Source organism: Mauremys reevesii, linkage group 18 (genome assembly GCF_016161935.1).
Source record: "Mauremys reevesii isolate NIE-2019 linkage group 18, ASM1616193v1, whole genome shotgun sequence".
In the NCBI taxonomy this organism is placed as follows: Eukaryota; Metazoa; Chordata; order Testudines; family Geoemydidae; genus Mauremys; species Mauremys reevesii.
The window spans coordinates 3,507,334-3,530,491 of record NC_052640.1 but is presented as its reverse complement, the minus strand read 5'-3'; the positions used below and the strand labels follow the sequence as shown (position 1 = coordinate 3,530,491).

At 52.8% G+C, this 23,158-nt stretch overlaps 1 protein-coding gene across 5 annotated transcripts in view; it reads left to right on the top strand.

Annotated features, from left to right (window-relative positions):
* The first annotated feature begins 655 nt into the window (after positions 1 to 655).
* FAM222A (family with sequence similarity 222 member A) overlaps positions 656 to 23,158 on the top strand; it is a 107,324-nt gene continuing 84,821 nt past the window's right edge. For 2 of the 5 annotated variants that reach the window (XM_039505474.1, XM_039505472.1), the window contains exons 1-2: positions 656 to 1,629; positions 22,500 to 22,608. The gene's annotated coding sequence lies outside the window, so the exon portion shown is untranslated. The remainder of the gene's footprint in view (positions 1,630 to 22,499; positions 22,609 to 23,158) is intronic. The other 3 variants (XM_039505471.1, XM_039505475.1, XM_039505473.1) reach the window with 3 other exon arrangements.

The window sequence follows — 23,158 nt, the reverse complement described above, 5'->3', positions numbered from 1 at the left end:
GATTAGAAACTGTCTAAAGCACAGAAAACAGAGAGTAGGAATAACTGGGCAATGGGAGACTAGAGCAGATGGATGCTGGTTGGAGGCGCTGCAGCCATCCCTGTGCTCCAGTTACAAAACCGTGTGTTAAAATAGTATAGCAGCTGGCCTGCAACCCCTTTGGACCCAAAGGATCTCCACAATGGGACCCCCAAGATTCCTGAAGGAGCTCTACAAGTGACGCCTCAGCATTCCCCAAACCCTCCCCTCCCAGGCGATCCCCAGCGGGTCCCCCCTCAAGATCCCATGTCCCTGAGTGTCCCTCCCAGGAGCGTACCAACAGGGCCCTCCCACCGGACAACCTGCCCAGCAGCCCCAGCCCCAGAGTGCTGTCAATACAATGGGTCAGCCCCCCTGCAGACTACGACTCCCAGATTGCCCCGCGCCCCCCGGGCAGAGCTCGGGAGGAGGCTAATGGCGCGGTGCATGCCGGGGCCTGTAGTTCTGGAGGGGGCGGCCCGCGGCTCGGCGCCCTTTGAATTTTACCGCGAAAAGAACGCGTGGCAGCAGCCCCGCCCCCGCCGGACGCTACAGGGCGTCACCCTGGTAACGGGCCGGGGAGGGGGCGTGGCTCAGCCGCGTGCGGGTGCCGGGCCCCGGCTCAGTCGCTCAGTGTCGCCGGAGCCGCGCGCCGGGCAGGAGGGGAGAAGCGAGCGGGGCCGCCGGGCCGGGGAGGGGGCGCAGCCGGGCCCGGAGCCGCCCGTGCGAGCGGCGCGAAGGGAGCGGGGGCCGGAGCCGGGGCCGCTGCAGCCCGTGCGTGCGGGGCTCGCCCCGCTGCAGGAAGGAGCCGCCGCCGGAGCAGGCTCGGCGAACGGGGCCGGAGCTGGTGCATCCCCCCCCCGCCCTGCAGCCCGGAGCCGCCTCTGCAGCGGGGAGCCGGGAGACTCGGAGCAGCCCGGGCAGGAGGCGCTGCACCCGGGGCGTCCCCAGGAAGCGCCGAGGGAGCCGGAGCCGCGGCTGAGCGGGGCTGGAGCTGCCGCCCCTCCGGAGCGCCGGCTCTGCCTGGGGCCGGCGGGGGCTCGAGCCGGCGGCGCATCCTCTCCACCCTCGGCCGCCTCGCCATGACGGGCTAGAGGGGCGCGGAGGCGCCGGAGCTGCCGCTGCCTCCTCCCCGCCGCTTGCAGCGGCTCGGCGGGTTTGCACCGGGGGCTGAAGGCATCGGGCGGAGCAGGCTGCAGAGACGCGCGCCGGATCGGCGGGCTCTCCCGGGCGGCACACAAAGAAACCCCGTCCCTGCAGAGAGCGCGGGGACCCCCAAGCGCAGCCGGCCCCGGACCCGCTGCTGCCGCGGCCCCCAGGATGTAACCGGCCCCCTGCTCCGGAGGCGACACGCGAGGGGGGACCCCGAGACGCACCGCCCGTGCACCCGCCGCAGCGACTCCCCGAGCGGTCCCCGGCTCCAGCGCAGCCCGGGATGGGCATTTCGGCCCCGGCGTGACGCCCGGGGCCCGGGACAGGATTCGCCTCTTACCCGGGCGGGATTTGGTTGCTGTTGTCAGGGATTTACCCCCCCGCCGCCGGTTCATGGCCGCGGGGCTCGCTCCGGCCTGCAGCGTCCCGGAGAGGCAGCCGCCCGGCGCAGCGCGGATGGTGAGTAGCGGGCCGGGCGGCGGGAGGCGGCTCCCCCGAGGCGGGGATCCGGCCGGGGTCTCGCTCCTCTGGCAGGCACCGGCAGCCCCGGCGGGGCTCTCCGCGAGCAGGCGCCGCGCAGGGCAGGAGGAGCCCGGCTGGGCTGGCTCGGCGTCGGGGGGAGCCGTGTGGCTGCTGTCGGGCCGGCGCGCTCTCGCCTCCCTCGCCAGCCGGCCAGCGGGGAGCTGCTGCGGGGCGAGCGGGCGGGGAAGGGGTCCCAGCTCCCTCCCGGGCAAGGGGTCCCCGACTCCGCTGCTCGAGACCTGACCGGACAAGCAGGACCCCTGGCGGGCGGCTGGCAGAGCCCGGACCTGTGGCCGTGGGGTGGGGGTGGGGGGTGACTCCTCTCCATCGCGTGTAGCCTCGGGGCGCCACCAGCCTAAGCCCCCCCACACCCCCACAGGCACCAGCGCTGCTCCGGCTTCTCCCCGTCTGCAGTGGCCCGGTCAGGGAGTGGTGACTTGGAGAATAACTCCCCCTGCTCCCAAGTAGCGGCACTGCTGGCTCCCAGGGCCACGCAGCTGCGACCTGCCACCGGCTCTTCCCACGCAGCTGCGACCTGCCCCAGGGTGTCACCCAGCCCGGAAGCCCAGGCTGTTTGCAGTGCCTGAAATGTAAGCCTTGAAACCCAACCAGGCGTTGAATCTAGGGCTGTGTGTGATGGATTCTTCTAAGTACCTGCCACTGGCTCAAAGCATGGGACTGGCTTGGATCTGGGGTGGAAGAAGCCCCCCCCCCACGCGCACACAGAGGGCACATGTGAGTGAACCCAGCAATGTCCTCTTCCTGCCAAATTCTTTTGTGTGGTTGAGCAGGGCAGCTCTGACACAGGCTGAGCCCCTCCTGTTGGGAGCTGGAGAATGACCTTCTGGTATTTTTAGCTCTGAAAGGGGCTTCTCAGCTTAATGAGGAGCAGTTGAAAGGTTAGTCCAGTGCTAATAAACCCCAATGACATATTAGGAGACACAGAGACAGCTCAGGCAGATTTACCTGCTTAGATTGTTTCAAGGAGAGTTCTGGCATACTCAGGATTGCTTGCTTCCTCAGCAAGCAGCGGTTATATATTTCTTTCCTCTTAATTTAATCTGTCAATTCAGTGATGAAACCAGAACATTTTTTTTTCTTTTTGTGTTGGCTGAACTACTGGATATATATTTGATGCGAACTCTCTCCTTAAAGGACCACATCTCTTGAGTTTCCCCATGAGACAGAGATGGATAGTTTATTTCCATATATATTTTATATATATTTCTAGTTTAATCACTGACCCTGATGGCATGGCACTGGATTCTTACAGGAAAAATAACCCACCTGTTCTTGCTGCTGTTTTTCTGCCTAACATCCTGATCCCTTGGTAGCTGTGGAAACACTTAGGCTGTTGCAAACAGAATTCATGAGAAGGGCAGAAACATGAAATATTTAATGCCAGCCCCTGTGTTTATATGAATATCACCAGTAACAAAGAAGAACAAAACACTTGAGAAATGTTCTATAGAAGCTGTTCTCTCACACTTCTAGCTTTCTCCACTTGGGTGTAGACGGACCCATCTTCAAACACAATGAATTTCCTGAAATGCATTCAGACTAGCTCTTGGGTAGAGAGAGAATCCCCCATAATATCTCCTGTAACTTCAGGGCAGGGAAACTTGAACTGCCAGAGGCAAAGCAGAACAGTCTGCAAGAATTAAATGGCTAATACTGCTGGGCATTTTGTGGCTTCCCGCTGTTTAAGCTGAGATCAGTTCCTTTCACATGACCAAGGATGATCAGAATCTTTCCTATCAGGCTGAGCAGAGAACAGAAAGTTAGAGGTATTCCTAGTGCCAGGTACAAAGAACTTGTAAGAGCATCTAAATTTGGCTTTGAGGAGAGCTGCCAAATGCAACTAAAATGCTAAATATGCAACGTGTTAATGTTGAGCAGTCCAAGTCAGAGGTCCGATATCTGACAGCACTTGCTTATTGGGGAACGTTTAGGATGTCCAAAGCAAAATACCCAGGGTTTGTTGTTCACTGTAAATGTAGTTTCAAGGAAGAACAGGAGTGTAATTTTAAAATGGTATCTTGTGTTTGTACTGTGCCAAATGTATGCAGAATGTAGGGGTGATGGTCTGACTGGATCAAATACTCAGGACATTACTGGCTCTTGATGCTTCAAGATACCAACAGTATTTGGTCTCTCCCAGCACTGTGCATGCCTCATTCCCTTTGTGTGGCTTCTCTGACACTTTACGTATGTGCAAGTTACCTCTTGTTGCTTGGCTGCCACAACGGCATATTCCTAAGGGCAGAGCGCACATACTGCTGTATAACGTTCTGTTGCTCGGGGTGGTGGCAGTGAATGTTTAAAATTCCAAGGTTCAGTTCTGTTCTCTTTCAGCTTGGTAAAAGTGTCACCAGTTACTGCAGTGGGACTGATGTTGAGCTTAAAGGAATGGTCTAGTGTTCATGGCTTTCCTTGGCTCTAGTGTAGACTTTTTGACTATAGGGCTTGTGTTTTCATTTATTACTAAAGATGTGTGTGCTCGCTCTGATTCTGACCAAATGAATCTGTTCACATTTGGAATGAAACCCAGCGAAAGGCATATGTTAGAAAATGTATTTGCAAGTCACATGTCTTAGGCACCTCTCAAGTTCCCACTCCGAGCATACACTGCTTCAGGTAGCCCTGTAGTGCATTCCTTAGTAAATGGCATGCAGAAGTGATAACAAAATTGCAAGTGACCCGTTTAATAGAGGGGTGTGTCTTTCTCTCCGTGCAGTGTCAAGTCATAATATACAGATGACGTTAAGTGAACTTCTCCAAAGTACATTGCTTGCTAGAAGCAATAGCTTTCACATAACAGGTGTGACTGCGAGGGAGGGAAGAGGAACTTGTAATGTTCCTAACAGACATGGCCAATTACTGGAGGAAAACAGGAAATGCAGCCGAAGTGTAACCCATTTATAGAATCATAGAATTCAAGATCAGAAGGGACCATTATGATCATCTAGTCTGACCTCCTGCAAGATGCAGGCCACATGGCCATTGCCATTTATGCACAAGAGGGCTTGTCAGATGTACTAGTTAAGGGGAAAGATTGGCTGGGGCATTTGAGTTTGATAAACAGCTTTCCAGTGTGTGGGTTCCCTCACTTACCTTCTCAATTTAAGAAGCTGCAAACCTATCAAATAGAATTGAAGTGCTAGGGAACATCTGAATGTAGTCGAGGAAATCATTTGACTTTTTGGAGGGGGGGTTTCAGAGGTGCTGGGGGGGGGGTGTCTGAATTAGGTAAGAGCGCTTTGATCCAATTAGCAGGAAAAGATTAGAAAAGCCATTCAATCCGTTTTTTCTTTCTGAGTCCCTGCTGGCTAAAAGGGGAGGAAGCCAATCTTGGTCTTTAGGAACTTGGCATTCCTTCCTGTCCTTGCATACAGCTTCCTTGCTAGTTGAACAGTTCAGTAAATACCAGTGCAAGTTCTTTTCTCCATTCAAGCTGCAAGATATGTTCAGTAGAAATAAGACCAATCATTAAAAATTTAAACATCTAAGTCTCTGAATATTTATCCCAAGGCCAGAGTAAAGAAACCCATGGAATGATGTGATTGGTCAGTTCTGAATAGAAACTAATAGCTGAATTTGCATAGTGAGTGTTTTTAATGGCTCACTTTCTTAGCTAGGTGCTGATCTCTTTCTCACTGATCTACCTGCGGAGAACAAAAGGTCCCTGTTAGGAAGCCGTGGAGCCAAAGTTGTAGCTGCGCTGTGTACTCTGCTTTCTGTGGTGTTCTTCAGATCTGCTGGGCTTCTTTAGAGCTTTCGGAGATTGGAATCTCCGATTCCGGTGCTCTCTCTTCATGGCTTTCTGTGGGTGGGTCAATATCACAATTGGCCATCCGTTCTGAGACTGGAGGTAGGAGTGAGCTATCCAAGGTGTTTGAGGGTGATCTCGAACAGCAGGTCTTTGCATCCAACTGTCCTGTGCCCAGGGGTGCTGGAACAGTTTGTGTTGTGGGGGTGCTGAGAGCCATTGAACCAAACCCTGGATATGATGGAAACCACTTCAAGCCAGGAGCTGCAGCAGTACCCCCAGTTCCAGCACCTATGTCTATGCCTCATTAATTAAGAACTTCTGATTACCATGACTGTACTTTTTTGGTATCACTGAGTAAACGTAGCCCTTGTGAAAGGTGCTGGCATCTGCAGTTCCCCAGTGACCTACAGCGCAGGTGTGGCGCGGTCAGCAGCAGTGCCAGATTCTCCCTGCATAGCCAGTCAACTTCAAGCCTGATCTGGAGGGGGTGTCCTCTAGAGGCCAGCATGAGGGGAGTTTACTGCTCCTTCCTTGTCTTCTCTGCTGGAGAGATGATGTCCCCTGGGCACTGACTGAGACCCCAAATGCTTCTCTCACAAGCCACCAAACAGCCTGTAGGCAGGAATGGTGTCTGATCTGAAATTGCCCTGAACCTGTGGCTGATGGGTGTTCAGTGACCTTCTCTGCAGTTACCCTGTACTCTTGTGTTTCAAGCAGGGCCAATGTAGGGTGCCGCCTTCACAGGCCTGATGCTCTGGGCCTTTCTGTTGCAGTAACAGTTGGACTTCTATAGCTTGTCTTGATGCAGCAAGCTGTAGCCTGAACTCCTTTGTCAGAGGTGCCAGGCCCCCTCACCCTCGCACACCCTGACGCTCGCATGCCCTCTGCTAGTGAGTCCTGGCCAGAGGCACGGCAAACCTGGGTAAATGTCCAGTAGGGAGCAGCACATGTTCCCCCAACTCATCCTCTTCCCCCCACCTGCTTGAACAGCTGTCTCCAGGAGTGGTTTGAGAGGGTCCCTAGGGCCAGGTGCACTGGCTGAGTCACGGATCACTGAGTGCGAGGAGGCTGAAATGCTGGAGAGCCTGGGGCACAGAGGCAGCTACATCTCACACATCTGTAAGCAAAACGCTGGCCTCTGTTAAAATCCTGCAACTAAATTCAGCAGCCAAATCTCCAAAATAATTAATACCACCCTGCTCTTACACCGCACCCTGTGGGTGTCTGTGACTGAGCGGTAGCTGTAGGTTGGGAGGGGTGTGGGGGGGGAGATTCTATTTGTATAAAGCCCCAGTCTGAGGGAAAATGCAAGTCCCTGCATATTCCATTGTTTCCCCAGTAATGTCAGATATTGGGGTTTGTTTGGCCATCACTTCTGTTAAAGCCAGTGGGTTTTCCCCTCCCTGATCTTAGTTAGAATTGGGTTTCTAAAAGCATTGCGAGGTGGGCGGAAGTTGTTTACAGAGTACCAGTCTCGTCGGAGCTTTACGCAGAGTAGAATGCATGTGCACTAGTAAAACACATCTCTCATGCTTGCAATACGTGTGTATCTACAGGGTTGATTTGCAGCTGGGCTGAGATCGGGTTGGCCTTTTCGCTTGTGCCACCCGACTGCCTGATTATGGGTATTTGGATTTGCATCCGCAGAAACAAGGCTTTCTGAGCAGAGCCCAAGCTCCCAAAGAGGGAGCCCGTCCTACTGCAAGTGATTGTGGAAATCGCATGTTCATCTGCAGCGCGCATGCATGCGAAAATAAGACATTTCTCCTTTCTCTTCTGCCTGCACATTCCTCAAAAACCTAATATTCATGAAAGGTAATTCAATCAAACGGTGATTCCTATCAGCTAATGCAGCAAAGCTGGCACAGGGTGAGAATGGAAGCCAGGAACACAAAAGCCCTGTTTTATTACCTCCTGCTTGCCTCAGAATTGCTTTTCTCCCTCGAGTGAGCCGGCTAAAGCTGGCTTTATTATGTTAACCTATTTGCGTGTCAAGAGCTATTGTGCCTCTTTTTATCTGTGTTTGTATTTGCTCGGTGCAGGGAAGAAAAGGACGAGGCGAAAATGGATGGCTGGTCAGTGCTTTGCACTCTGGGGGCACTGATTGGTTGCTAAGTGATTTGCATCCCGGGTAATCGCTTTTATCTCAGAAGGATGTCGTGGATAATTATAAGCCTCCTGACATCTTTTGAAATCTGCCTAATGGGTGTTTTAATTTACATGGGGAGAAGGGGCTATTTGCGTTGCTCTGACTACAGGTTGCGTGGGTATATTGTTTAAAAAAATATATATTTTCCATGTAAAGTGGAAACGGCTCCCTGGGAATTTAGGGCTGACAAGGCCCCATCCTGCAGAGAAACAGAATGAGCCCAAAAGTCGTGGCCCTCTGGGCACATTGTAGCCTCATTTATAGTGAACCCCTGCCTGTAGTGAAAGCGTGGCTGATTCCGTGTCCCACTCAGGTTGTCCTGTATGTCCCAGGAACGCCTGACAGGCCTGGCTTGGCCTTGAATCCCCTCTGATGTTAGTCACTTTCCATGGTCTTTTTTTCCCTAGGGGCAGGGGAGTGCTTCTCCTTTCAAACAATGTTCACAAATTGAAGCTTTGTGTGTTAGGGCCTCTCCACTCCTCCATGAGCTTCTCTTAACAAATATCCTGAGGCAGCAGGCTTGTAGCAGCGCCGTTCTGAGAGATTGCCGCTCATCCTGAGCTGTGTGGATGCTACGCTCCTTTTCTAAACTTCCCTCCCTATTGCTGCCACAGGTATAGTGGCACTGGTGGGAGAGCGAGCTTAGATTGCTAGCCTGCTGAGCTGCTCCGTGTGCAGAGAGAACTGACTGAAGATCTGCCACGTGAGGTTAGAACTTGGGTTTGGCTAGCTGAAGCTAAAACATGGAATGCAGCAAACACATCGACATGAGGCAAACTCACATGGCTAATTAATTGCACATACAGCCTGGCTCCAGCCACCACTGGGTTAGCCAGATACTTCCTTGGAACTCAGACTAATGGATGAGCCATTGCCCTGTGTAATATCCACAGGGTGTTGGTTTAGATAATTCGTTCCCTGTATCTTACTCTTCCCCCTAGGCTCTCACTCTCCCATGGCTGCAAGTGTTTGTGGTGATAATGCGTAGCTGCATTTTAGGGGTTCCCAGAGGGAAGCTGGAGATGTTGGAAGCTGAGTTGGGGACCCTAGGGGCTTTTGGTACCCAGTGAGGTGCCTTGGGATTGTGGGATGAAAACACAAAACACTTTGTAAATGTCCCTCTAAAAAAAAGCTGGCTGTGAAATAGTTAACAATGTTGACATTTAGTTGCTCATTTTTTAGGTTTCAGAGTCCATTTCCAATGAGTTAATTGGGGCTGTTTGCAGCTCTCAAACAGGCTGTCTGTACAGTGGGGCAGAGATAGCTGTGTCTGTTTACAGTTGGGGCTTTCTTTGCTTCCCTAAAGGCTGGAACCATCTTTTGGGGGGGAGGGGAAGAGAATCTGCTTCCATCGCTGCAGAATACATGGGGCCTCAATAGCGATCTGAGGTTTGCATGCCATGACCTGCAAGCCACGTATGCATTAGTGTTCTGCAATTCAGCCTTGTCCACCTTCTCCTTTAATATGGACGTATGGCCTGTAGAGACCCTAGATCCCAGCGTGCACAGGGAACTGGCCACTTGGCATTGAACTCCAGTCCTTCCTATTACAGACTAGGGGAGTGCAGTCAGGTTACTTTATGAAGACCATGCGTGACCCTGGCGTTCTAGGCCAGTCCCTAATGCAGCCTTCATTTAGGGAAAATCTGGACACATCCCCTACTCAGAACGTTGGCGACTGGAGATCTTCCCAGCCCACGTCTGTGCAGGACAGCTCTGCCACCCGGAAAGGGTGTGTGTCTGCCTGGCCAGGCTTTCCTACGGAGGGCTTGGGTAGAAATGCAGTAATTCTGAAACCCCGAGATTCCGAGAAAGCAGCCACGTGCTGCCCTTGGCAAAAACTCTCCTGCCGATGCTGTTTGCAGCGAGGCCCTTGGTGCATTCTTAGGCGCCCCACGCATTCCTGCTGGTAGTCACGTGTCTGGTGCCCTTCGGGCTGTGCACACGTGTGGGGGCGAGGCCACAATTCCATGAACTGCATCAACTAAGCCCAACCCAACATCTCAATTAACACAGGAGCTTTAGCCCTGAGAAAAATCCCTCGCTGCCCCTGTGGCCCTGCAGGGCTGGCGTGGGCTCATAAAGGATGGCACACAAAGACTGTTGTAATACCACTGGCCTTGCCAGCGAGGTGGGGGAGGAGGGAGTAGTGAACTTTCCTGAATTTGGCATTTGAAGAATGTGGCTGGCACAGACCCGTGACCCAGTGCCTAGCCTGCTTCTGCCAACTCTATCTTGACATGTAGAGAGGGGAAAACAAAAATCAGTGTAAAATGTGATGCACCTGTTTCATTTGGGGCTGTCGGAGCTAAGCAAAGGTAGATTGAGTTGAGGGGAGGAAGGAGTCAGCATAGTCTCTGTAGGACAAGCTGGGGGAGCGTGCACCAGCTCTCTCTCCCTGCTCGTGCTCCCCAGATTGTTCTAAATTGCTGTGCAAGATGAGCAGGAGATTATTCATGTGGATTTCTTTCCATCCCAGCCCCCTTCCCATGTAGCATCTCGAAAGCCTTTTTCAGACTCTGGGTGGTGTGGGGTTTTTGGTTGTTTTTGCTAGTGAGCAGCGCAAACACATCTATTTATGGCTCACTGTAAACAAACTCCCAATGAAAGAAAGTTAATGACCTGAAACTGACAAGAGCCTGCTGGGAATTTTTATGGCCCCTGGGATTCCTTTTGCTAAAGAGAGAGTAGATCAGCGTTTGTAACCCAAAATGGCAAGCTGCACCCCCCCAAGCCCCTCGGAGCAAGATCGCTCCCGAGCAGGAGCTGCGAAGGCACCAGGGCTTAGCGAAGAGCGGCAGCAAAAAGGGGGATTTTACCCGGTTATTGATGGTCTGAATTGAGCTTTTGGCCCACAGATGGATGGAGAGTGTGTGTGTTTCGGTGGGTTCCCCCCACTCCTGGAATCAAGGAATCTTCTACGCTTTTACCAGCTGCCTGTTGTAGGTCATTTTTGTCATGCTTCAGGCTAGAACTAAAGCTGGCTTATCATCAGTGGTAACCAAACACTAATAAAGCCTTAATACTCTGCAGTGAAGAGATTTAGCTGTCAGAGATAAATATTCATATTGCTTTCTAATTCAGCTCCAGCTCCACAACAAGGGAGCGGTGGGGAGGAAAGATGCAAATACTGCCGGGTGGTTTTTAATGTTGGTAATGCTGCTAGCCACTGTAGGTCACTGCTTCGATAGGGTGAGCTCCTGCTCGGGTGTGTGGCCGTCAGTTTTAGACTACACTGTTGCTAATTGCATGATATCAATATTCCCGTCAGTGCTATTGTATTACAACACTGTTGGCATCATGCGGCTTGGTCCATGTGCGTGCCTGTACTGTTGTTGATACAGCCGGAAGCAGGGCCACTGTGTTGGGTGATAGTTACTGACCTAGTCTCTTGCTCTGATAACTCCTCACTACCCCCATACACACAGCCTGTATATACGTGCTTGGTTTGATTTACTGGGTAGAGCCGGCAGTTAAAACTGACAAATTGAAAGAGACTTTAAGTGATTCAGGTTAATTATTAGTAGTCAGGGGAATATCGGTTTTTAAAGGGATGCCCTTGGCTAGTTTGGAGCATCAAAGCTTGGGTTTTTTCCTCAAGAGGTTTACAAAACATGATATAGAATAGGACAGTTTTCCCTTTTAAGTAAACGCTGGCCAAGTTTTAGATCCAGTGCGTTTCTCTGCAGTTCAGGAGTGCAGCATGTATTAGCGCCTGAGAATCAGGAAGCATAAACAAAGTGAACTGAAACAGAGCTGCCTATTCCTCTGTCCGAGGTGAGTGAAAGAAAGTTAAGTAATGGCATGTCAGAAATCCGTCTTGCTTGTAGGGCCATCGTCAATGTACTGTGGAGTCAGTTCTAAAAATGAGTTGCTGACAACTTGAGGTTCAGGACCTTCCTGTGAGTGGCCCGGAGAACATTCATGTTTTCACCGTTGTATTTTCCTAGCTTTTTAAAAAATGTTTCTCTTAGAAAACCCACAAGGAAGGGAAACTGATCCTAAAGGGGCAGTTGCAGATTTGACTTGACACAAGGTACTGCCAGGTGCCCAAAGTAGACACAGATGTAGGGGCATTATTTTCTGCTGTCTTCCTGATCTTGGGGTTATGTATAACAATAGGAGTGGGGGAGGAAATTGGAGAAGTGTTTGTTCGTTTGTTTTGTTTTTTGTTTTTTAAACAACCCTAAATTGTTAAGACCAGGTCAAGGAATCATTTAAGTTCTACTGACTCCCATTTAATATGGCATTTGAGTTGGTTTATTAATATTCTTCATTGGCTACCTTTCTGTCTTGTCGTCTTGATGGTTCACTGCCTCCAGGGTTCTGCAGCCCTGTTCTGGCTTCAGAAGTACTGAATTGGAGTGTGCGTGCAATAGAAATACTCCATTAATATCTAGGTTGTAGTTTTACAATCTTGGAGGGCTTATCTTTTCTTGTGTAATTCCCATTAATGTCATTGGGAATTAAACAGACCAGAATAGATGCATAATATCTAGACAGTCGGCAATGAGTTTCTGTGAGAATAAATCACTGGGGATAAAATGAATAAAATATACTGGAAAAACACCCTAACCACCTCCCTGTATGTAGATCTACAGAAATAACGTCTGGTCCTAGCCCTGGAAAGAAATGTCTGTATGTTAATGCTGTCTAATGAGCTGGGTATAAAAGCAACTGCTGAAGTTAATAAAGGAAAATGCTTGCTGAAAAAGTGACAGATCCCCAGCAGAACTCTGCTCTGGGGTCAGGATGTTTCCTGTCTGCCCCTGTTGAGGCGCAATTCTTCACCACAGCTTTGAAAAGGGGTTAAAACTCTGGTATGGGGTGAATATGGGATTTTCCATATTGATCCTAGGTCCTTTCGAGTGCTCCTTGTATGGTGGTGTACACACACAGTCCTTACGGATCTCAGCACAGCCTGTGGGCAGCTGTGTCCCAAGGGGAGCCCAGCCGAGAGAAGGTTCTCATGGTTTTTGTGTCAGCTAAAAGGTGCTGTGTGTCAGCAGCTTTGTGGTTGTAGCTCTGTCAAAGCAAACAGCTCTGCGGGGCCGGGGGGCTCTGGAAAAGTAGGAAAGGTTCAGTCAGGTTTTTCTGGATAACAGCACAGCCAAGGTCAGTTACCTCTGACTCCCATGGCCTGGCACTCCCAGCATTGGCTGGGTCATCATGGCAGGGGTCGCTCCCCAGATCCAGCCCCTCGTGTGGCGTTCAGAGAGCAGGGCTCAAGCAGGAGCGATGGAACCCTTAGCGCAGCCTCTGCCCTGCGGATGCCCTGCAGCAAAGGGGCCCCGCTCTGCTGGGAAGAGAGCGGTGCCAAGAACGGACTAAACGCTAGGTAAGGAGAGAGCCGGCGAGCTGGCATCGTGGCTGAGGCCATGTGTGCAACTGCCTGCTCTGTTCTTGACTCCCAGCCACTGGGCAGCACTTGGTAACATCAGTCACCCCAGCTCAGTCCTGCCCTGCAGCATGGCAGGGGTTCTTCCAGTGTCCTTCCCTGCACCTTGGTTGGACATGTGCAGGCTGCAGCCCTGTTACCTACAGGGCGGGTACTGTGTGCCATGACGATGCCAGCTTTCCCGTACCCCAGCGCCTTCGCTCTGAGCTGTACACTTCCCTCCCGCTACCCCTGAAGGTGAGAGAGAGGTCAGTGTATCTACACTGCCACTTTCAGCGCTAAAACTTTCGTTGTGCAGGAGTGTGAAAATACACACACACACACCCCTGAAAAGCGCCAGTATCGACACCACTTTATCGCTGGGAGCCGCACTCCCTGCCACTCTCCCGGCGATAAAGCGAACACCCCTCATTCAGGGTGGGTTTTTGTCTCCAGGAGAGCTCTCCCCGGCGATACAGCGTGACTACACTGCCCACGGCACAGGGGTGCAGACACACCCTAACCGAGCCTGGGCATTGCAAAGGGGGCCTGGGTCAGAGCTGTAAGAGTTCCTGGTGGACAGGAGTTGCCAGCTAAGCTGCCGTGCCCCTCCTTCCCAGCAGCTGCCATGTGGCCATGAAGGATGCTGCTGGCTGAACGCAAACTGGCAAAAGGCTCCTGCTCCCGTTGCTGGTCACCTGGGCCAGTCTGCCCCTGGAGGCCTGCCGGCCCTAGCCCTGTGTCCCTCCCAGCCATGTGCTCCGTCTTTCCCAGTGTCTGCCAGGAACACAGATGGAAGCAGCAGCTTTTCAACAGCCCTAATGCTTGGGGATATGAAAGATTAAGGTTGGTGACCATTTTTTAACTCAATAAAGGGAAAGACGAGCTGGAGTCTGCAGTCCGGAGATATAATTAGTTCGCAGCAGTGGCGCTTTCTTGATTTAGCTTCAGAGAGCAGAACAAGACAAGGATGTTCTACCCAATTAGCAATAACATACAGTCGGAGCTTGAATAGGTGAGATAACAAGCTATTTTTACGACTTTTCTTTACAGACTTTACAAAACAAGGGGGCATCAAGTCTTTATTTCTTTTCCCCAGGGAACAATTATTAGTGATCTAGGAATTTCCAAAGCCAAATGATGCATTTGTTAACAAAAACAATAAAAAGCGGAATGGTTAAAATCCAGCCGTTGGCAGCCTGGGGGCGGGGTGGCGGGTGACTCCTGCTAACGCAGGCCTTCCAGTTCCCGTACGAGGTGTCGCTCGGGGCTGCTCTCCATGCTGGCTGTTCCCCGCGGACACGGGAGCTGTATTAAATGACTCTGACCTGCTTGTTGGCTGGCTGCATGCGGCCCTGTATAGCTGGAGGCACTCTGCCACAGCAAGTGCCCTTGTTTCCTATTAGAATTGTCTGCCCAAGGGTTGTTCTCCAAAGGCCCAGTGCGTTTGGCTGTCAGCTGAACACCTGCAGGGAATAACTCGTAACCTCCGACAGTGCAGCGCCAGGGGCTAGCTGGGGTATTAATGCAATAGAATTGTTGCTTTCTTCTTTGTTCTTGAGTCTTGGCTCCTGCGGGAAGTGTTGGGAGTCCCACTGCTCAGTGTTAAAGTTGCAAACTCTGACGGGGCCCTTGGGAAAAAATACAGGTGAACTACACCGGAACTTTACCTGCAACTGCGAGAGGGAGCCAATAGCTCTTGGTAACTGTAGATGTGTTTACTAGGTGGAAAGAAGCCATCCCAACTTGGCATGGTACCGCCACCATGGCAACCAAGGTCCAACAAGTGTTCTTCAGGTGGGGGCTTGCTAAGGCTAAGTGATATAATGGTCCAGCATTTGTGGGAAAGGTGCCCCGGGACATTTGAGATACTGGAACTTGATCAGAGGTTCCCTACTACCCCCAGAGCTCGGGATTGGTGGGATGGGCCCGCTGCACTGCGACAACGGGGCTTAGTAAGCTGGTAAGCAACTCAGGGAAAAATTGAGATGTTAAGTGAGCTTTTGTCTTGATGGCCACCAGGGAAGGATAGCATTTGAGGCTGTGACTGGAAGGGAAATGGGACTCACGGAGCACGTATTCATTACCCAATGACTAAAATAACTCCATGGGGCTCTGTAACAGAGCAGTGGGTTAAGAAACTTGTACGGCATGTGCAGAAAGCACACAAGATGGTAGTGGGAAATGTAGGGAAACCTGTGACCGGCCTGGTCCTGGAGATGTGTATAGCGCATCCCAGTGAGCTCCCCACAGGTAAGTTACCAAATCACTTCATGTGTTGCCTCACTAATAAAATTTTTTTACTCCAATCAGCTGAGTAGTAAATCTCTGTCCAGCAGTTGAGTCAGTTAAAGCTGGACTGGAGGGTAGGCTGTAGGAAATGGCTCTGTAGGTCGAACAGCCATCACTGATGCGCCTGATGACTCATGTACATGATCCTCTCTGTTCTATTGCATTTTCCTATTGGCTTCCATAACCAGAGCAGCGCTGTCCCCGCTGGACTCTGGTGCCACCACAGAGTAGCTGGTCACACAGGACTCTCAAGGATTTGAGCAGTGCTCAAGCAATGCAGGTCTTTGGAAACAGCCATGTGGCTTTCCCAGCACGGCCGGGGCAGATCCGGGCTGGGAGTTGGTCCATTACAGCTGATGCCGAGCAGATGCTCACGGTGAGGCTGCTGCATATGAAGAGGTAGGAGGGGAGGAAAGGTAGGTGCTCTGTGCTCTAAACGGTGACAGGCAGCCAGCCCTGTTCCTGAGCTTCCGCTTTCTCAGTAACGCTGCCTGTCACCTCCTCAGAGCTCTGCTGGGGTTCATCCAGGTCTTGACGCTGGCTTTGCCTCTTCCCTTAGCTGTGCCTTCACGGCTTCCGATTGCGACTGCGGCCCTTCCATGCAGCACAGCATCCTTGCTCGCTAAACTGCGCAGGGTCCTCAGTGCACAGGTAGGGAGATCTCACTGGGGGGAGGGGCACCTCTGCTGTCTTTCCAATCCACCCTCAAATCCCTGCATGGACTTGCATGCGTCTGACTCCATGGCTCATGCCTATTCAGTCCCTCCCATCTTGGCTGGCTCTGTTCTGTCCCTGTACCTTGCACAGCAGGAATCTCTCACTAGGCTTCCCCTGGCCTGCAGAGTCCCATGGTTTAAGCCCACCCTTGGCGTACGCTTGGCTTTCTGGAGGAGTTGTGTGATGCATGATCTGAAGAGAGCTTGAAGTCTTCTGGACCTCACAGGTCCAGCTGCTGTACGGGTGTCTCTCACAATAGACTAGTGATGCCACCTAGCTCTTCTGCAGGGCTTTTCATCAGCAGGGCCAAAGCAGTTTACAAAGGAGGTAACCGTCGTCATCCCTGTTTTACAGATGAGGACATTGAGGCACAGAGAAGGGAGGTGACTTGCATAAGGCCAGTGGCCAAGCTGGGAATAGAACCTAGGTCTTCAGGACCAAGTCCATTGCTTTATCCACTAGGAAACACTGCCTCCCTATATTTGGTTGTTTTACATTATGGCCAGACTCTTGGTACCTTACTGTGCTTCCTGCTACTCAGTATCTTAAATAACATGGTGAACAGCTGGCTTCAATTGGGGGCGGAATGGGGGGTGTGGTCACTGTCCTTTGCTAGGCAGCAGTGTTAGACTGGGAAAGGATGGATGTTTATAGGGAATTATAAGATCTACTAGGATTGTAGCTAATGCAGATCCTCCTTTAGCTCCAGGGGAGCAGGCCAAGTCCTGGTCCACAAAACTAAAGGCCCAGTGGCTGTTCCCACGTGCTGGCTGGGTGCTGTAGCTGGCAACCATGGCCTGTTGTTACAGATTGTTTTTCCCCTCTCAAAATGGTTATTCCTTTTTCAAGCCCACGCCTCAGGCTTTTGGGTGTAAAATGGGATCTCCTCCCCCTTGGGCTGTATTGGTAACTGGATCTCTGTCTCCCTCTGGATGTGGATGGAATCTGCCTTTGCTTTTTCACCTTCCCTTGTCAGCGCCTGAATAGTACAATCTAATTTCAGATAGCTGACAAATCAAGTCATGCAAAGTGGGAGTTTAATTGCAAACAGTTTTTATGGATTGTACTCACATCTGTGCTGCCATATGCAAAAAACCAAAACAAAATCACCCCTGATCTTTTTCCACCCCAACTAATCCACTTGGAAAGAGACACAGTTGGAGGCTTCAAATCAGGAGCTAGTGAGATATTTCTGCCTGCCTTTGCAAAGTAAATCTCAGCTCTGGGCTGCAGATGCTCGGGGGTACGGAGTGGGCTCTGACTCCATTGCTATGTCTGGCATTCAGTGCAGCTCCGTGCATGGCTTGGGCTGATTTGGTGGAAGGCAGCTTGTTGAGGCTTCATCTCCTGGTGTGTGTGTGTGTGTGTGTGTGTGTTGCAGTGCTATTAATGTTGCATTTAAAAACTGATTCTAGTTAGTCGTGTGGGCAATAAGTTTTATGAGATGATGGCCAATAAAACGAGGGATGTATGTGTGCAGTGAATATTTCTTATCTGCTAGGATAAGGATTTATGTCCCATTAACTGGCAAATTGCCCCGTGTCCTGGGCCGGAGGGTTCCCTGGTTCTGCTGTCTGCTGAATATACTGCCTTGAGTTGCCCTAGGGGCCTGTGAGGTGTTTTGGACTCCTAAGCAAGCCCCCTTCCCCACTTGGGGAGCAGCTTTTGAGGCCTCATCTCTGACTGCATGGCATGGAGGGCAGGATTCCGGAGCGCCCGTTTCAGGCTAGAGGCGTTAACGGTGCTGTTTTGATTCCAAGGCGCGCCTCGTGTCAGTCTCCTCCCCAGGCAGAGGAGTTCAAGTGGGGTTGGTTGTGATGGCGGAAGGGAAGCTCCAGGCTTCTGAGAGAGCAGCAGCATGTTGCTGGTACAGGGGAACCCGAACCCCGTGCGGAACTGGGCTTGGAGGGAGCTCTGTGTCTGCCCCGCTCTCCTTTTCCTTGTTTCCTGGAGAGGAGGCGCCATCTCCCGTGAAGGGAGACCCCCCAGTGCCAGCGCTCTGTCCCGGGGATGGCAGGACATGGCTTTACATTCTGCAGTATGCCAGCACCAGGGGCAAAATGCCATGGTGCCCTCGCCCTTCCTGAGGGGCACAAGGCTGGGTTCTACCAGCGTCCCCAGTGACTTAACCGTAAGAGCTGCTGCCTTTCTCCCTGAACCTTCCCTCTCTGGCTCTCTTGGGCTAGCAGAGTCTGTCTCAGAGAAGCCGCGTCCATAGCCAAGCACGAGGCCCAGCTTGCGTCTGGGTTGGCACTGGGGGCTCCACTGTCCTTGTTCCCTAGGGTACAGCGCAGTGCTCTGTTGGACACTCACCCAGGAGGTAGGTCCTGCTCGGCAGCTGCAGGAGGCGCCCCTTGGCTAAGGGGAGCCGTGCAAATGGAGTTTGGTGCCCTCTCGTCGCTGGGGAGCAGGACACCAGTGGCCCTCGTGTTTGAAAATAGCCCTTGCCCTGTGGTGCCTTTCAAGGTCTGCTTGAAACTGAAACGTGACCTTTCCCAGCCTGCAACGCCTGGCTGGGTGTGAGCACTGGGACTGCGTGTGGCATGTGACTGTGAGCTGCCCAGTAGCATTCAGGGCCCAAGTTACCTTCCTTGAGCTTGCAATAAGGAGCACTTCCAGGGGCATGGCTTCCGCTCGGGGCACCAGTGGGACCACACTTCTTGCCTGCTGCGACTGAGCCTGGGTTTGCTCAAGCGGCATCAGAACCCCCTCTCCTCGGTGGCAGCTTCTGAGACAGCAGAGCCCACGCTGGCATGCCTCGCCCAGGGAAAACTCCCCTTGGAGATTCTGTACGGGGCCGTGGTGACCGTGAAATCCCGCCGTGCTGGGGGCACGCGGGGCGTCGTGAGGAGCTGGTGCCACGGATGGGGCAAGCAGCCCACAGAGTGGCTGTTGCTGTGCTCTTTGGGAAGCCGGGACCCCCATTCAGCAGCGTGGTGCTCGGTATCTGTGTGCGGGTTGAACGGGTGGCTGAGTTACGGAGCTGTCGCAGACATGGCATCCGTCATGGGAGAGCGTGAGCCTGGGGGTCATTGGAACCAGCGCGGGCTGTTGAGTTTGGTTGGTTGGCGTGTGGCCGTCACTAATCTAAACTGCGTTTTCCTTGTAAGGGAAAGGCATACGGGTGTTCTGTCACTTCGGTGAGACGCTGCTGCTCTGTGACCTCTAGTCTTGTCCCTTGCACAGCATCGGCTAGATAACCAGATGGCTGCCAGCTGATAGCGCTGTGTTCCCACTTGATATTGCTGATCGATGGCAATTGATTTTCCTCCTGTGTAAACCTGAAGTGGTCAGGACTGCTGAGGGGTTTTTCCGTGCTCGGAGAGAGCTCCAACTCTTCTCCTTTCGTTTTTCTTCTGCTGCCTGGTTTCTGGGTCCTCAGGCCCCCATGCTGCTGCCTCTGCTTAGACTCTGCCCCCAAACGCAGGCTCCACCCGCCACGTTAGGGACTGTCCTAAAAACTGGGGCCTTCACAGGTTACCCACGCTACAAACTGCCTAGTAAAACCTCGGTGCTGAAAGCTTGGGTTTGGGTTAATTCATCTGTGCTTCTGGTAACTGACCCCACTCCATGGGCCGGTGATGGGACAGTAGATGGGCAGGGCTCTGAGTTACTCCAGACAATTCTTGCCCAGGTGGCTGGTGGGTCTTGCCCACATGTGCAGGGTCTAACTGATGGCCACATGTGGGTCTGGAAGGAATGTTTCCCCCGTCTCCAATTGGCAGAGACCTGGGGCGGGGGGAGAAAAGAGGGGGTCGCCTTCCTCTGCAGCATGGGACACGGGTTGATTGCAGGTTTGAACTAGTGTAAATGGTGGATTCTCTGGAACTTGAAGTCTTTAAACCATGATTTGAAGACATCAGTAACTCAGCTGGAGGTCCGGGCTCTGTTAGAGGGTTTGGAGGGTGAGGTTCAGCAGGCAGCGATGTGCCGGACCTCAGACCAGATGATCACGATGGTCCCTTCTGGCCTTACAGTCTGAGCCTGTGTTCATGTGGGGTATTTTCTTGCTGCTTTTCACTCCTCTTGCTTAACAAAATTGGTGGGGCCCATCTGGCCGTCTCCCTGCAGTGTACCAGCAGGTTTGTGCGGGTTTCCAGCTCAGCACAGAGAGAGGGCTAAATCCACACAGGCCCTACTTCCCTTGAAACCCAGAGTGGCCTGTTTCTATTGCTGGCAGGCCGGGCCCAGCGTTGGGCTGCTGGGGCTCCCGCAAGGGACTTGGAAATGCAGCTCCAGGAACGGGCTGGACTGGGGTAGAGACGCTGGGAGCCCTGAAGCTGGTGTTGAAGCGAAGGGGGCCTGATCCCTTGGAATGTTCCTGCGCGTCTGTTGCAGGAAAAACGAGCTGTTCACCCCCTAGCGCCGGACAATTGTCACTAATCGTCACCCTGTTGGCAGAGGAGGCACTGAGTGGCCGAGCGCGGTGGCAGGGCTGCTGCTGCCAACGAGAGGAATGGGGGACAGCGGAGGCCAGTGTAGTCGGTTCCCCTCAGCCAGTGCAGAATGGCTCCCTTCGCTGCGTCCTTCACCGCTTGCCCTGCTCGGGGGAGAAGGAAGCTGCTGAGCCAGCTGCCAGCCGTTTGCTTCCGTGCATGCAGCGCCAGTAGCTGTGTGAGCGGTGCGGTACCCGAACACGGCACCCCTCATGCACGCCTTGCTGGCGGCGCTGCCCTGCCCAGGCAAGCAGGAACCCCCCACCCCCGCCGCTAGCCACGGCTCTGAACCCACCCGAGCAGAGTTCACTTGCTCATGGGGGTCTGTAGCTTGGGGGGGAGGACGGGGAAGGGCCATCTGCGGGAATGGGAGCGACCGCCTCGCTCCCACGTCTCTCTCATCCAGCGGGGTCTGGCCAATGGCACGCCGTCCTGGAGCAGCACTCCTGCGCTCCCGGCCCGGAGGGCTCTGTGAGGGCTCCATAGCACACGCTGCTAATCTGTTGTATGGAGGAGCATGTGCACCGGGGGGGGTTCTGAAATATGGCATCTTGGCAAAAATCTTCCACAGGTGTTGCTACCCGGCGGGGGCGCTAGCGTAGATCAGCTGCCGTCGTGCCAATCACTGCGCCCAGAGCACTGTGATGTGGTGGCTGAAATGCCAGCACTGGGCTCCGTGTAGAGCCCCTGCTGGAGCTGCCAGCAATGGGTAACCCTTTGGCAGGAAAACACCGTCGGGGAGGAGGGCCAGGCCGCTGAGCCGCGTTGCCTCACTCCCCACCCTCGCTGTCTAGGTCTTATGCTGTGCCCATCTCCATGGTGTCTGGGCTGATGCTAAGCTCGCCTGTCGGCTCATGCAGAGTCCGCCAGGGAAGGCCCTCAAGCTCTCTTCCTGCCTATCCTGAGCATGGTGGCCAAGGCATTCAGCTCTTGTGTGGCCAAGGGCTCCAGTCACAGGGGCAGGGGGTGGGGGAGAGCACCTGTTTTTGAACCCAGAGGTGCTGGCCTGAATCGACACCCACACCTCCTTCCCTTCCCTTCTCTGCACCTCCATCATTGCAGGAAGCAAAACTCCCGTGTCCCCTCCCAGCTGCAAATGGGGGAACCCTGCTGCAGGCTCCAGCCAGATCATCCTGCAGAACCCTGTCTCCATCCTTGGAGCTCTGCCTGCTGGGTCACAAGGGGCTGCTCAGCCGGAAAGGAGTCCGGTGGGTGGGGCTGTGGGTTAGTGGAGCTGAGTCCGGAGCAAAGGAAGAAGGCAGCACAGCCGTGCTATTAACGCACCACAATGATCATCAGCTCGCATTGTAATCATTAAGACTATTAGAAGGAAACGTTCGCTTGAAGCTAATGTCAGACTTTGTGTTCTGCTTTGCAAACGCTCACAATTAATGCCAATCAGATTCAGGAATAAGCCAACTTGAAATCATGTCTGTTTCATCTCATTTGTCAGCTGTTGCCATTCTGTGTTGTACATTTTCATACAATTGCTATAAACATAAAAGGGAAACTCCACATTCTTCAGAGGGCTCTTGTATTGTTCTGTGTTCGTTTTAATTACTTTGCATTCAGAGGCTCATCTGGCCTCGCCAAATAGCAAGAGAAAGTAGGTCTTTGTAAAACAAATATAGAAATCTTGATAGATACCTTATTTTCCCATTCAGCCATTATGTTGGATTATCTACAGCTAAATAAGAAAAGCCTGTTAATTTCCCTTTTGCAGGGAGCTTTTTGTCTCTGCTCCGAACTTGGGCTGTTTTGAGCGTGTGTTTCCTCTCGAAGGAAATCTCAAAGAGGAGAGAGCGCAGGGTGGGAAAAGCTGGAATTTGACCGGATGGTGGTATAATCCCTGGTACAAAAGTCCACATCAATTATAAGAATTCCTACTGTAATCTTAGAAATCTATCTTTTCTGCGGCACAAGCTCATTAAAGAATACCATTCATTTCCGGCTCCCTGGGTGAGAAGGGTTTAAATCTCCTGAGCTTTGTGCTACAAAATAGACTTAGGGTGATGGACTTTTTGAAATATTGAGAGAGAGAGTTGATTTTTATTTTTTTTGCAGACTTGCAGCACAGACGAAGCGTAACCTAATTAGGCGAGGATGGTGGGGACAGGAGCCGCTGCAGCTTTAGGAGATCACCGCCTTGAATAGCTTCCCCATCTGTCGACTGGTAAATGTATCGCTTTCCTCAATGCACGTCTTTGATTACATGCCGAGGCCCTGCCGCCTCCCCTCATGCTGTGAAAAGAGCCGTCTCCCAGAGAGAATGAGGTTTCCTCGGGCCATCCTGGCAAGCCCAGGAGGAGTGAGCCAACATGAGATAGGCCTTTTGTGTGTGTTCATTGCTCCCAGGGCAAAGGGGGAGTGGGGGAGCTGGGGCGGGAAAAGGGATATGGGGGAGTTGTGCTGCCCCTAAACATACAGAGCGGGCTGGAAAATGGGCTTTCCATTTGCCGAGAGCTCCAGTGTGTCCAGCGGCATGGTAAGAGGGCAAAGGGTGGGTGCCAACCCAGGGCTGTGGCGAACTCTCCTGGGGAATCGTAACGACTAGAGAGTCTAGAGCAAAGTGGCGACATGGAGGTAAGGGTCTGATGTCCACCGCGGGGTCTGTGTAGGCTGGAGCAGGGCGCTCCCCAGCACAGGCCAGTTCTGATGAAGACGGTGCCAGCCACTTACAGACGGAAGCGGGTAGGGCAGGAGACGAGCAGCAAGTGCTACGC